Source organism: Nuphar pumila, chromosome 13, assembly GCF_984573655.1.
Source record: "Nuphar pumila chromosome 13, dmNupPumi1.hap1.1, whole genome shotgun sequence".
NCBI lineage: Eukaryota > Viridiplantae > Streptophyta > Magnoliopsida > Nymphaeales > Nymphaeaceae > Nuphar > Nuphar pumila.
In genome coordinates, this window is record NC_143261.1 from 45,643,861 (window position 1) to 45,659,318 (window position 15,458).

A 15,458-nucleotide genomic window follows, 5' to 3' on the forward strand; every position below is an offset into this window, starting at 1 on the left:
CTCATTTGAAACTTCAATGTATATCCACAAATATCTCTAAAAGATAATCTGCTACACATGTAGTTGCATCAATAGCTTCTCTCATGTTTTGCTTTGTCCTTTTATTTCATCCCCGTTATCCACATACCAAAAGGTATTTCTTTTTTAGTAGGTTGCACATTATTTGATGCATGACATTGAGAATACAAGCTCATGGTTAAATATGCTTGCTTGGTTGTATCCTGTCATCAATAAGAATTTAATCATATTCATAGCACATAAACTTAACCAAGAAGTAAGGTTTTGATCAATTAGCGAAGAATCATGAAATGCCTGGCACCTAGAGAAACTGAAAACATGACTTATTGTACATCTTATTCAATAAACATAAGGAAAAAGGAAATGAAAGAAGTATATTTCTGAAGAAAGATAAAAAGAAAAGAATATAGAAAAATAGAAAGACAGACAGACATAAGTAGATAGCCAGACAGATAGATAAAACAAACCGACATGTTCAAAGAAAACAAAACCATAAAGGGAAAAATAAAAAGGAAGACTAAAATATGGAAAGAAACTGCAACTGTTCAAGAGCAACAGTTGAGAAACTCTATTTTATATCTTGCAAAATTTATACTCCCATCTCCTTCAGAAAATGGGGGAAAGAAAAAATGAAAATTATCTCCAATTAGGATGGCTATTCAAAGGTAACAGGTTTTTGAGGGTCTAAATGACATTCTTCTAAATGGAAAAAGGATGAATACTAGCTAATAAATCAGAATTACTGTCGGCAACCTCATAGTACAAAAGATACATAACACTGTCCAGAAGCTTAAATAAATACAGAAGAAGCACCGCAACCAATTCATCTCTTTAAAATAAGATTATTCAGTCTAGCTTCCATTGACCATATGCTTTGCATCCTTAATCCTCTTTGCTTGGCACAAAGGAGAATATCACTCTTAGAATTAAGTAACGAAAATAGCAGAAGCACCAACAATCCAAAGAACTCTTTAAAGGAGTCAAACAAAGAGCCAAGAACACAAGCACTTAAAGTGCACAAATAACCCACTAAGGGGTAAAGTGCCTAAAAGGCAAAAAAGTATTATTGAAGAGAGAGACAAAGTGGGCTTGAAAGCCTTACAACACAAGAGGGAGAGCCCTCTAGAGAGGGACCACTTGGGGCTCCCTTCTAGTCGTTGGGAGCCCCAACGGTCATATTAATGACCGTTGGGGCCCCAACGACTAGATGGTGGGGCCCCTAGTGGTCCTATTACAAGTTTAAATAATAAAAAGAAAAAAGAAAAAAAGAAACATAAAAAGAAAATAAAAAGAAAAACCTAAAAGTAAAAATGTACAGAATAATTATAAAAATACCCCTATCGGGTATTTGAATGTACAATGAGAAATAAAAAGTATATATGTATATATATATATATATGAATGTATATATATATTTATATATACATATTTTAACACGCCTCCTCAAACTTTACGGGGAGAAGACCGAAAGTTTACCAAGAAGAAACAAAAACGCGGAGTTGGAAGCGCTTTGGTGAAGAAGTCAACCAGCTGATTTTCTGAAGTAACATATGGTAATGTGATGGTTCCTCTGAGGTATTCATCTCGAACATAGTAGCAATCCATCTCAATATGCTTGGTACGTTCGTAGAAGGTATGGTTGCTTGCGATGTAAATCACGCTCTTGTTATCACAACACATCTTGGTGGAAGTAGAAATGAGGATGCCCATGTCACTGAGGAGACTTCTAAGACACAATTTTCATAGTTGTCATTGTCATAGCATGATATTCAGCTTCAGTGGAAGATAGAGAAACTTTTTGTTGCTTCTTACATCTCCAAGAAATAAGTGATTCTCCTAAGAAAATGCAAAAACCAGTGGTTGAGATTCGATCATTGGGATTTCCTCTCCGGTCTGCATCAGTATAAGCAGTTAATTCAAGAGATGAAGAAGAGGATAAGAAAAACCCTTTAGAGATGGTGTTTTTGATGTAGCGCACAATTTTCATCACAACCGCCATATGAACTGAAGTAGGTGCATGCTGAAACTGACTTGCAGCATGAACCGCATGAGCTATGCCCGAACGGGTGATGGATAAGTAAGTGAGGGATCCAATCAATTGCCGATAAGGAGTAGGATCTTTAAGTAGAACACCATCCTCAAGTCTCAGTTTTGCATTTATAACTTCAGGAGTTTCAACTTTCTTTTCATCTGAAACCTCCGACTTAGTACAGATGTCTGCTGCTAATTTCATTTGGGATAACATGTATCATCGAGGGGAATACGCCACTTCAATACCTAAAAAATTTCTCAAAAAAACCCAAGTCAGACATATCAAAAGTTTTCTTTAACATTGTCTTAACTTCATTTACTTCTTTTTTTGTCACTTCCAGTGATGATCATATCATCAACATACAGAAGTAGAATAACAATGGAGTCGCATGTTTTCTTAACAAAAAGAGTAGTGTTAGTATAACACGAAATAAAGCCCAAATTGATTAATACATTACTAAACTTGTCATACCAAGCTTTAGGAGCTTGCTTAAGGCCATATGTTAGTTTTGCAACCTACAGTTCATTCCACGTTAGAGAGCTGCAAAACAGAGAGAGAGATAGAGAAAGGGAGAGAGAGGTTTGGGGAAAACCGATACCCAACTGTGTATAGGTCGGCTGCTGTGTATTCCTTTATGTTAACATGAGATTACAAACAAAATTAGGGTACTAGAATACCCTTTTTACAATAATCAATATTACATAATGCCATTAATAAAGAAGTGGGTGTCACGGGTCTGGATCTTCAGATCCATGACCCGTAACCAGAGAAAACACTTCTTTTCACCCTCCCTCAAGTTGTACATGATCTTGAATCATGAACAACTTGCCTTTTAACGTCCAAAATCTGTCTTTAGTCAATCCTTTTGTAAATATATCCGCCACTTGATCTGTAGTTCGAACAAATTCAGGCTCAATCTCTTTCTCTTCTACCTTTTGTCTCACAAAATGCTGGTCTATTTCAATATGCTTGGCACGACTGTGATGAATTGGATTAAAAGACATACTAATGGCACTCTGGTTGTCACACAAAAGAAGTGAACGAGATATCGATTCTCCTACTTCTGTCAGTAGATGTCTAACCCAAGTAGCCTCAGCAGTGGCGGCTGCCATGGACCTGTATGTTAAAATGTACCTATTATATATATATATATATATATATATATATATATATATATATATATATATATATATATATATATATATATATTCTGTATATTACATCAATACCCGATAGGGGTATTTTTGTAATTTCACATAGTTGTTTTAGAAAACAACTATTTTTCTTTTTTGAATAAATGTAATTTTTTATTTTTATTTTTTCAATTCTTTTTTATTCTTTTTGAGGACCTAAAGGGGCTCCAACATAGAAGTCGTTGGAGCCCCCAACGGTCACAAATGTGACCGTTGGGGGCTCCCAACGACTCTATAGGAGCCCCCTTTTGGCTCTCCTTTTGAGGCCCTTTGGCCCTCCTTTTTCCTCCTCTTCCTCTTGTATAAATAGGGGTGAACCCCTTGTGTATTCTCATCTTGGAGAGCTTCTCTCTCTTTTCAATAAGAGGCTTTGTATATTGTTGCCTTCTTAAAGGCTTGTGCTTGTATTATCCCTTCGTGGACTTGTGATATTTTCTCTTTTATTCATTGTTGTATGTGCTTGTATGCACTCTTTATATTTCCGCAATATCTCATTACATGGTATCAGAGCCACTCGATTCTTGAAGGAAAGGTGTGGTTCGTGTATCTCATATTTAGTGAGCATCTTCTCACTTCTTGGCAACATCATGGAGACAAAGATTGATCTTTCTTTCAAGCTCAATGGAAAGAATTATATGATGTGGGCATCGGCAATGGAGAATAATCTCAAAGGAAAGAAGCTTTGGGGTTATGTCATGGGGACCGTTCCGGAACCTAAGCTTATGCTCACGAAGATGGAAGAAGATCAAGAAAAGGCTCTTGAGGGAGATGCTCGTCTCAAGGCCATTGAAAATCATCAAAAGGAAGTGGAAGATTGGGAAAGCAATCACGCAAAAATCCTTGCGTGGTTTATGAACAATGTGGAGCTTAAGGTATGTGCTAATATAACTAAATTTCGTAGAGCCAATGAGACTTGCTCCTTTATGAGGGGTATGTATACCCAAAAGGATCTTGCAAGAGCATACTTCTTGCAAGAAAAGATTAGAACCACCAGGCAAGGTGATTCTAGCATTCAAGACTACTATAGTGCCCTAAACCCACTATGGGATGAATTGGCTCTCTTGGAGCCAAAGTGGGTTTCTATGGAAGATATTGATTTAAGACAAAAACAAATGGAACAAGAGCGATTGTTTCAATTTCTTTTTGGGCTACGTCCCGAATTTGAGCAAGTGAGATCCTCACTTCTTCATAGATCTATTTTTCCTCCTATTGAGGATGCTATTGCCGAAATCACTCAAGAGGAGACAAGGCTTGGCATGAGTAAGCATGTTGATGAAGTCATTGCCGTATCCAAACCGGGTAACAATGTTAGAACCTATAAGCCTCCTCATGTTGGGAAACAAGGGAACTACAATGGAGGAAGAAAAATGATTGTTTGTCATTATTGCAATGAGCCGGGTCACATTAGACCCGCTTGTCCAAAGCTTATGGGAACCTTCAAGCCTAAAGTAGCCTCTCTTGAAGAAACCACCACTAAAGAAGATGAAGGCAAAAACAATGACATTAAAGAAACTCTTGGACAAATATCTATGGCTCTCCAACAAATGCTAAAAGTTTCTTCCTTCACATCGGGTGCGGCCATTGCTTCAACATCATCACCCGGTACGTATTCTTGGATCCTTGATTCCGGAGCTTCTTTTCATATGACCCCTCATGAAAATGCACTTAGTGATGTTTGCATCAATTCAAAGGACTCTTGTGTCTCAACGGCCGATGGAACTTTTTTGAAAATTTCAAGTATTGGCTCTTTTAAAGATTCACAAAATTTTTGTGTTCCAAAAGTAAGAGTTGTTCCCAAATTAAATTTAAACCTTTTTTCGGTTTCTCAAATTGCCGACCATAGATGTGAAATATCTTTCTCATCTAATGGTTGCTTTGTGCAGGATCTCCGGTCCGGGAAGCGGATTGGGCAAGGCCATAGAAAGGGAGACCTCTATTATATGGACCATCTTGATCTCCCTACAAACTTTTTTTGTTCTTATGTCCAAGAAAAAAATATGGAAACTTGGCATAAAAGACTTGGTCATCCAAGTTATTCCAAAATGTATCTCTTTCCTTTTAGAAACAAATTTTGTAAGGAAAAAGAAATTAATTGCAAAGATTGCATTTTTGGAAAAATGAAGTCTATTCAATTTTCAACTAGATCTTTTCTCTCATCAAGGCCTTTTGAATTGGTGCATTCGGATGTTTGGGGTCCTTCTCCGGTTATGTCTAAAGGGGGCTATTCATATTATGTTACGTTTATTGATGACTTTACTCGGTATGTTTGGATTTATTTCCTTAGTCATAAGTCGGAAGTATTTACTTTCTTTAAAGATTTTCATAAAAAGGTTCAAAATCAATTTCAAAGTAACATATCTATTTTAAGATCCGATTCCGGTGGTGAATACTTATCTCACGAATTCCAAAACTATTTAAACCAAAATGGCATTTGTCATCAAAAGTTATGTCCTAGGACTCCTCAACAAAATGGCCTAGCGGAAAGGAAACATAGGCACATTATAGAAACCGCTAGAACATTACTTGTGTCTAGAAATATTCCAAAAAAAAATTGGGCGGAAGTCGTTCTTACCTCAACCTATCTAATCAATAGAATGCCCTCTTCTAAGTTAAAAAATGCTTCTCCCTATGAGAAACTCTTTAAGTTTTCACCCGATTTTAATCGACTTCGTATTTTTGGTTGCAAATGTTTTGTCCTACTACATAAAAGGGATAAGTTATCTCCAAAAGCAATTGAATGTGTATTTTTTGGATATGGTGAAAATCAAAAAGGGTATAGATGTTATGATTTTAAGAATGATAAACTATATGTTTCAAAAGATGTAACATTTCTAGAAGAAGAAAACGGTTTTGATAAAATAGAAGAGACAAATGAAATCGATTATATATTCTTATATGATCTTATTGATGACATACAAGAAGATTCTCTTAAAAACATAGATGACACTCACGAGGTATCCCCTCTTGACATAACACTCTCAAATGATAGTAATTCAAATACAAATGTTCATGATAGTGATGCCAATATAAATGTTTACTCAAGAAGAAATCAAGAAAAACCTATTAGTGCCCTCGAAAAATACTCTCAAATTTCCAAATCCACTGAGGAACCACAAGTTAGGCATTCTTCTAGAATATCAATACCCCCAAATAGGTTTGTATCCTATGATTCTTTAACTCCCAACTATTGGGCATGTTTGATAACTCTACATTCTTATTTTGAACCGGCTCACTATAATCAAGTTAAATCTATACCTCATTGGGTTGAAGCAATGCAAGTTAAACTAAATGCTTTAAAAAAGGCCAATACCTGGGAAGTAGTTGATCTACCCTCACACAAAAAACCTATTGGTTGTCGTTGGGTCTTCAAAGTTAAAACTAAAAGCGATGGCTCTTTAGAACGATATAAAGCCAGATTAGTTGCTAAGGGATACTCCCAAGAATATGGTATTGATTACGAAGAAACATTCGCCCCCGTAGCTCGTATGACTAGTGTCAGAACCTTAATAGCTGTCGCATCAACCAAAAAATGGCCTATTTATCAACTTGACGTAAAAAATGCTTTTTTAAATGGAAGTTTAAGTGAAGAAGTTTATATGGATCCACCACCCGGAATAAATATTAAGCAAGGTCAAACACTTCGGCTTTTGAAGGCATTATATAGTCTTAAACAAGCCCCTAAGGCTTGGTATGATCGTTTTAGTGATATCATGATAAAGTTAGGATTTCATTCTTGTTATACTGACACTGCTCTTTTTGTTAAAAATGCAGGTTCTAGTATCGTAATTTTGTTGCTTTATGTTGATGATATGATTATCACTGGGAATGATCAAAGTAGTATTATTAATGTTAAAAATATGTTGAAAGATAATTTTGATATGTCTGATTTAGGTTTTCTCAGATACTTTCTTGGAATTGAGGTTGCATATTCTCCTAGAGGATATATTTTGTCACAGATGAAGCTTGCTGCAGATATATGTTCTAAGTCTAGGATTTCTGATGATAAGAAGGTAGAGACTCCTGAGGTTATTAATGCCAAATTGCGGTTAGATGATGGGGTTCTTCTGGAAGATCCCACACCGTACAGACAACTCATTGGGTCTCTTACATATTTGACCATCAGCAGACCAGATATCACTCATGCGGTTCACTCAGTCAGTCAATTTCAGCATGCTCCTACAACCGTGCATATGAGTGCGGTTCTCCGAATCATCCGCTACATTCGGAATACCATCAATAAAGGGCTATTTTTATCCTCCTCTTCCTCTTTGAATCTTCTTGCTTATACTGATGCAGATTGGGGAGGTAATCCCAATGATCGAGTCTCAACTACTGGTTTTTGTGTCTTTTTAGGGGACTCATTGATTGTCTGGCGATGCAAGAAGCAGCAGAAAGTTTCACTATCATCCACTGAAGCTGAGTACCGGGCGATGGCAACCACAACAATGGAACTTGTATGGCTTCGCAGTTTGCTTAAAGATATGGGAGTTGATATTACTGAAGCCTCAAAGCTGTGTTGCGACAATAAGAGTGCCATCTATATTGCGAGCAATCATACTTTTCATGAACGTACGAAACATATCGAAATGGATTGCCACTATGTTCGTGACGAATTTTTACGAGGAACTATTGCTCTGCCATATGTCACTTCAGAATATCAGTTGGCGGACTTCTTCACTAAAGCTCTTCCGGCTCCTCGCTTCATGTTTCTTCTTGGCAAACTTTCCGTCATTCCCCCGTAAAGTTTGAGGGGGGGGTGTTAAAATGTACCTATTATATTTATATATATATATATATATATATAAATTCTGTATATTACATCAATACTCGATAGGGGTATTTTTGTAATTTCACATAGTTGTTTTAGAAAACAACTATTTTTCTTTTTTGAATAAATGTAATTTTTTATTTTTATTTTTTCAATTCTTTTTTATTCTTTTTGAGGACCTAAAGGGGCTCCAACATAGAAGTCGTTGGAGCCCCCAACGGTCACAAATGTGACTGTTGGGGGCTCCCAACGACTCTATGGGAGCCCCCTTTTGAGGCCCTTTGGCCCTCCTTTTTCCTCCTCTTCCTCTTGTATAAATAGGGGTGAACCCCTTGTGTATTCTCATCTTGGAGAGCTTCTCTCTCTTTTCAATAAGAGGCTTTGTATATTGTTGCCTTCTTAAAGGCTTGTGCTTGTATTATCCCTTCGTGGACTTGTGATATTTTCTCTTTTATTCATTGTTGTATGTGCTTGTATGCACTCTTTATATTTCTGCAATATCTCATTACACTGTATTCAGCCTCTGTACTGGATCTAGCAACAGCCTTTTGTTTCTTACTACTCCAAGAAACCAAATTCATCCCAACAAATACACAATAGCCGGATACTGATCTACGTTCATCTGGATCTCCCGCCCAGTCCGCATCAGAATAAATAGTGATCTCATGTGCACTTTGCCCATTTGTCTTTCGTTTATATATGAGACCATCCCCAACCGTTCCCTTCAGATATCGTAGTATCCGTTTAACTGCTTCCATATGCCCTTCACATGGGGCATGCATAAACTGAGAAACTTGATTCACTGAGTAGACTATATCAGGGCGAGTAAAAGTGAGGTATTGTAACATACCCACTATGCTACGGTACTGTGTGGGATTATCAAATGAATCTCCATCTTGAGAGCTAAGCCTTTGATGAAGAACGCTAGGAGTGCTTAAGGGCTTGCAGTCTTTCATACCCGCTTTATTGAAAACATCAATAGTATACTTATGTTGAGTGAGAGTCATTTCTTCAGAGGAACTGTCGACTTCAACTCCAAGAAAGTACCGTAGTTTGCCAAGGTCCTTCATTTTGAACCTCTGATTCAAGAGATGTTTGACTTCTTCAATGTGGTCATTGGAACTGCCAGTAATGATGATATCATCCACATATATCAACAACAGAGTAATTGTGTCTTGGTTCTTAAATATAAATAAGGAGTGGTCAAGAAGAGATTTCTTAAAACCATATTTTTGTATTTCAAGAGAAAAGTTGTCAAACCAAGATCGAGATGCCTGCTTCAATCCATATATCGCCCTTTTTAGTCTGCAGACATATTTTGTAGGATTACCTTCTGCGTAACCAATGGGTTGTTCCATGTAAACTTCTTCTCTCAAATCTCCATGAAGAAAGGCATTCTTCACATCAAGTTGGCTAATGGTCCATTGGTGTTCAATAGCTAAAGAAAGTATGACTCGGATTGTCCCCATCCTCACCACTGGACTAAAGGTTTCATCATAGTCCTGTCCTTGCTCCTGTGTAAAACCTTTGGCTACAAGTCTCGTCTTGTATCGCTCTATAGTCCCATCTGGTTTATACTTTATTTTGTACACCCATTTCGAACCAACAACATTTTTGTCAGGTGGTCTTGATACGACATCCCACGTACCACATTCATGTAGAGCTTCCATCTCCTCATTCATAGCTTCAATCCATCTTCTGGAATTTGATGCTTGATAGAACGTTGTGGGTTCATCTTCTTTATTCAAGGTTGTTAGAAAGAGTTGAAAATCTAATGAGAAATTTTCATAACTGACCCACCTTTCAATTGGATGGCGAGGACGTGTGGATCTTCTAGTATCAACAATGTTGGATGTTGAGGATGTGTCCATGTCTGAATCAACTATGGTGGGTGACTCTCTTTCTCGTCGAGTATAGACAAAGCCTCTATATCTTCCTGGATTCAAAGTTGAGTCTGTATTTTCATGATCAATCATCCCATCAGTAAACACCGGTATCTTATCCTTTTGAGTGCAATTTGAGCAAGCATCACTAGCTCCTGTGAAAAGTTCATATTTCAACCAAGGATAGTAAGCCTGAACTTCATGTTTTGATTCTGAAGAACTAGTACATTGACAATCAAAATTCAATTCATCGAAGATGACATTTCTTGATATTTTGATGCGCTTGCTCACCGGATCATAGCACCTGTACCCTTTATAGTCATCGGCATAACCCACAAACCTGCACCTCAAAGCCTTGTCCTGAAACTTATGTCTCTTTGAACTGTCAACATGAACATAGCATAAACAGCCAAACACATGCAAATCATAGTAGTTGGGGTGAATACCAAAAAGAGACAAGTAAGGAGACTTGTTTTCCAAAATAGTCATGGGCAATCGATTTATCACATGAACTGCAGAATGAAAAGCCTTTGTCCATAAAGTGATCAGAAGATTACTATCATGCATCATGCTCATCGCACTCTCAACAATATGGCAATGCTTTCTTTCAGCAATCCCATTCTGCTGAGGTGTGTGCGGGCAAGACACCTTTTTCCTTATCCCATTACTTTGAAGAAAGTTAGTAAAGTCAATGGAAGAGAATTCACCTCCTCCGTCACATTGGAAACTTATGATGTTTTCAGAAAATTGGTTTCTGACAAAGGAATGGAAGTTACGGAACAACTTGAAAGTCTCAGATTTATGTTTCATGAAAAATATCCAGGAATAGCGAGAATAACTGTCAACAAATAAAAGATAGTATCTAGTTTCAGACATAGAAGCAACTGGAGCAGGCCCCCAAACATCAGAACAAATAGTCTCAAAAGGTCTTGAAGCTCTTTTATTGATAGAATGAAATGGTAAAACATGACTCTTACACAAGAGACAACTAGAACATTTGTTGTCATTTACATTTATTCCTAAACTTGACTTGGGAATGAGGTTACTTGAAACAAGCTTCTCAATGAAATTATTACTGCAGTGACCTAGACGACCATGCCAAAGGTTTGACTTATTGATTTCAGAGACACTAAAAACACAGGTAGGATTTTCAGAAGACAATGATGATTGGAGCTTCAAGTTTGGGTCTGCAGAGCGAATATGTGCTGAAGGATCTTCTTGAAAAATATACATATTGCCTTGCCGTTTTCCTCTAGCCAGCGTCTCCTTCGTGCAGAGATCCTTAACAAGAACAGAAGAGGGAGTAAATTCAACTGAGGCTTTGATATCATCAACAAGTTTAGAAACTGAAACAATGTTTTTCTTGATATTAGGAGCATAAAGAACATTTGAAAGATTGATGGAAGATTCAGGCAAGGGTATGATGGAGTTTCCAATATGCGAGACAGAGTGGTGTGATCCATCTCCAGTAACTATACTACTTCTACCAATGTAAGGAACAAGTTTTAGGAGCTTACCTGCATCACCAGTAACATGAGTTGCTGCGCCAGAATCCACGTACCAAGTGCCTTGCTCATTTTGTTTCAGATTCAATTCTGCTAAGGCTGACAATAACAACTCTTTTACTTCTCCGTTGGTCCTTGTATTGTTTGTGCCTCTTTTTGCTTCAGTTTGTGTTGATTTTCCTTTATTTAGGGGATTGAACCAGCAGTTAGCTTTGATATGCCCCCTTTTATTACACAGAAAGCAAGTAGGAATTGACCTCTGTCTTTGTGGGTTGGTATATGAGTTGGGTGTAGGCAATAATCCACGACCTCCATGACCACTTCTACCTTGTGCTCCTTTTCCCTTGATATCATAGTTTCCTCGTCCTCGTGCATAAGTAACCCCTGTAGCAAGAACTTCTTGTGCCCCAGCATGCATAGATGATTCTTCAGAAAATCCCTTTAGATTCATCTCATATTGTAACAATTTTGCACGCAGATCTTCAAAATTGGGCAGCTCAGGTAAACATAACAGAGAAGTGACAATCATATGATAGTCGTGTCCCAATCCATTGAGGGTTTGTTATACCAAATCTTTATCAGAAACTGTACTTCCAACAACTGCTAACTGATCTGTGATGACCTTCATTTTGTTCAAATATTCCATGATGGTCATGGACTCCTTTCTTAACATTTGAAACTCTCTTTTAGGAAACATAATCCTGGCCTGAGAAACCTGTGAGTATGTCTGAACAAGTCTGTTCCAAAGTTGCATGGCAGTGCAGTCATCTGGAATGGCTACAAGAACCTCTTGTGAGAGTGTTGATGTAATATAAGCAACAAGCGCTTGGTCTCTTTTCATCCAAGCCACAAATTCAGGATTTCTAACATATACGGTAGTAGATTCCCCTTTGCTGTCCCTTTCTTCTTGTGATATGAACTCAGGAGGAACTGGAATAGATCCATCCAGATGTCCAGAAAGATCCTGACTCCTAATGAAAGGTATGATTTGCCTCTTCCAAGTCAAGAAGTTACCATTATTTAATTTTTCAGACACAAGTTGGCTGAGGAAACTTGAAGAAAGAACTGACTGGCTAGGAAGAGAATTCATGTTTCACAGAATGAAGAATGTATTCAGCACAATCTGCTTACACCTGCAGTTCTGTATTTTTTTTTTTTTGCAGGAACTAATTCAGATTGCTGATATGAAACAGAAATTAAATGTCAATCAGATTTCGGATTTGTATATGAAATGGAATATCGGATATGAAAATCCAAAAAAAAAAACAATGTGAATATGTATTCCTAATGTATCGGTTTGTTAATGGCTGAATGAGGGAATGAGGAATTTGGGCTGAGTCACTCAAGAGACAGAAATAAACAATGGCGAAACCAAGGTTCGGCCACCACCAAAGTAGGAGAAAAGGAAACTGTAGGGAGAAAAATTGAGACATGAATCCAAAGTTGGCTGGGTGAGAAAAGAAGGGGATGAATAAGACGTGAATCCAAAGAAAAACAGAATTAGTTGGGTCAGTCGTGAGTCCCAGAAACCAGAAAAAAATCTGAGTTGTCTGGGTCAGTCGTGAACCAAAAAAAAAAAAAACTGACTGGGTCAGTCGTGATTCCAGAAAGAGGCAAGAAACAGGCTGAGACTGACTGGGTCAGTCGTGATTCCAGAAAGAAACAGGAAACAGATGTAGGATGAAAAGAATGAAACTGACTGGGTCAGTCGTGAATCCAAAAAGAAAGGAAAACAATAACAGCCGTACCTTTTTTTTTTTTTTGATTTTCAGACTTTGGAAGAGGAAATAGAGGAGAAAAGGATCTTCAGACGTGCCTTTTTTGAATCGATCCCAGTTTCAGATGAAGCGTGGCTCTGATACCATGTTAGTTTTGCAACCTGCAGTTCGTTCCACGTTGGAGAGCTGCAAAACAGAGAGAGATAGAGAAAGGGAGAGAGAGGTTTGGGGAAAACCGATACCCAGCTATGTATAGGTCGGTTGCTGTGTATTCCTTTATGTTAACATGAGATTACAAACAAAATTAGGGTACTAGAATACCCTTTTTACAATAATCAATATTACATAATGCCATTAATGAAGAAGTGGGTGTCACGGGTCTGGATCTTCAGATCCATGACCCGTAACCAGAGAAAACACTTCTTTTCACCATATAATGCCTTTTTCAATTTCAAAATTTTACCATTTAGATTCATGCCAGGAGGTGGTTCCATATAAACTTTTTTACCCAGATCTCCATTTAAAAATGCATTCTTAATATCAAGTTGAAAAATGGGCCATTTTTTAATAGAAGCTATTGCAATAAGGGCTCGAACACTAGTCATTCGAGCAACAGGGGCAAAGTCTCATCATAATCCACCCCATACTCTTGGACATATCCTTTGGCTACTAATCGAGCCTTAAATCTTTCTAAAGAAGCATCACTTTTTGTTTTTACTTTAAAGACCCATCTACGTCCAATGGGTTTCTTGTCGTTAGGGGGATCAATGATTTCCCAAGTTTGTGCCTTTTTTAAGTGCATTAAGTTCAAGTTTCATTGCTCCATTCCAATGTGCATATTGTTTGGCATCATTATAATGAGATGGTTCATGGAAAGAGTGAATAGCTAATAAGCAAGCTCAAAAATTCGGAGAAGAAGAATCATAAGATACAAATCTATTAGGTATTTTCGGAATACGATTTAATCTTCTTTGAGAGGATTCTTCTAGTGATTCATTTTAAGAGAATTTCTCAAGGGCACTAGGATGATTATATTCATTTCTTTAAGTATAAACTTGAGTATGTCTTGATATATTTTCATTTATGTTTTCATGTTCATTGTTTTGAGAATCAACATGATCCTCAACGAGAGCTTCAAAAGGTTCAATAGTTTCAACATGATTATCTATGCTTTTTTCTTGAGGTAACAAGTCAAATAAAAATGAATAATCAATATTTTCATTTTGGTTATGCGAAAAACCATTTTCTTCTTTTAGAAAAGTGACATCTTTTGAAATATAAAGTTTGTTATTTACTAGGTCAAAACATCAACAACCCTTTTGTTTTTCGCCGTATCCTAAGAAAATGCATTCAATTGTCCTTGAAGAAAGTTTATCATTTTTGTGAGTTAGAACAAAACACTTACATCAAAAAATTCTTAATCTTTTATAGTCGGGAGACATATTGTAAAGTTTTTCAAATGGAGAAAGATTTTTCAACGAGGATGAGGGTGTTCTATTAATTAGATATGTCGAAGTTAGAATAGCTTTGGCCCAAAAAAAAATTGGAATATTTTTGGAAATTAATAGAGTTCTTGTTGTTTCTAATACGTGTCTATGCTTTCTTTCCGCAAGGCCATTTTGTTGCGGAGTGTTTGGACAAGAACGTTGGTGACAAATTCCATTTTCTTTTAAATAGTTTTGAAATTCATTGGACATATATTTTCCTCCCGAATCGGATCTAAGAATGGATAGATTTCCTAAAAATTGATTTTTAACTATTGCATGAAATTCTTTAAAGGACGAAAAAACCTCAAATTTGCAATTTAGGAATAAAATCCATGTAAATCTAGTAAAATCGTCAAAAAAACGACGTAATATGAAAAACCTCCTTTAGATACAACAGGAGAGGGACCCCATACATCGGAATGAACAAATTCAAATGGCCGTGTGGGAACATAATTTCTTTAAAGAAATGGAATAGCTTTAGATTTCCCAAAAATGCAATCTTTAGAAGTCAATTATTTATCCTTACAAGTATTGTCCAAAAAAAAAAAGAGACATCTTCAAAAAGTTCGGATGACCAAGTCTCTTATGCCAAACTTCAATACTTTTGACATTTACAAAATTGCAAAATGACTTGGATGGAAGATTCAAAAAATCCATAAAATAAAGATCGCCCCTCCTATGGCCTTCCCTAATCAGCTTCCCTGACTGGAGATCCAGCATGGTGCAATCTTTGGGTGAGAAAGAGACTTGGCAACCATGATCGGTGATTTGGGAAACCGAAAAAAGATTTAAGTTAACTTTTGGAACAACTCTTACTTTAGGAATGAAAAACTTTTGAGAGAATTTTAAATCAA

At 37.0% G+C, this 15,458-nt stretch overlaps 1 protein-coding gene across 3 annotated transcripts in view; it reads right to left on the reverse strand.

Annotated features, from left to right (window-relative positions):
* The window catches only part of CLC-F (chloride channel F), a 61,812-nt gene that overhangs the window by 6,123 nt on the left and 40,231 nt on the right, over nucleotides 1-15,458 (reverse strand). The gene's annotated exons all lie outside the window — the stretch shown is intronic.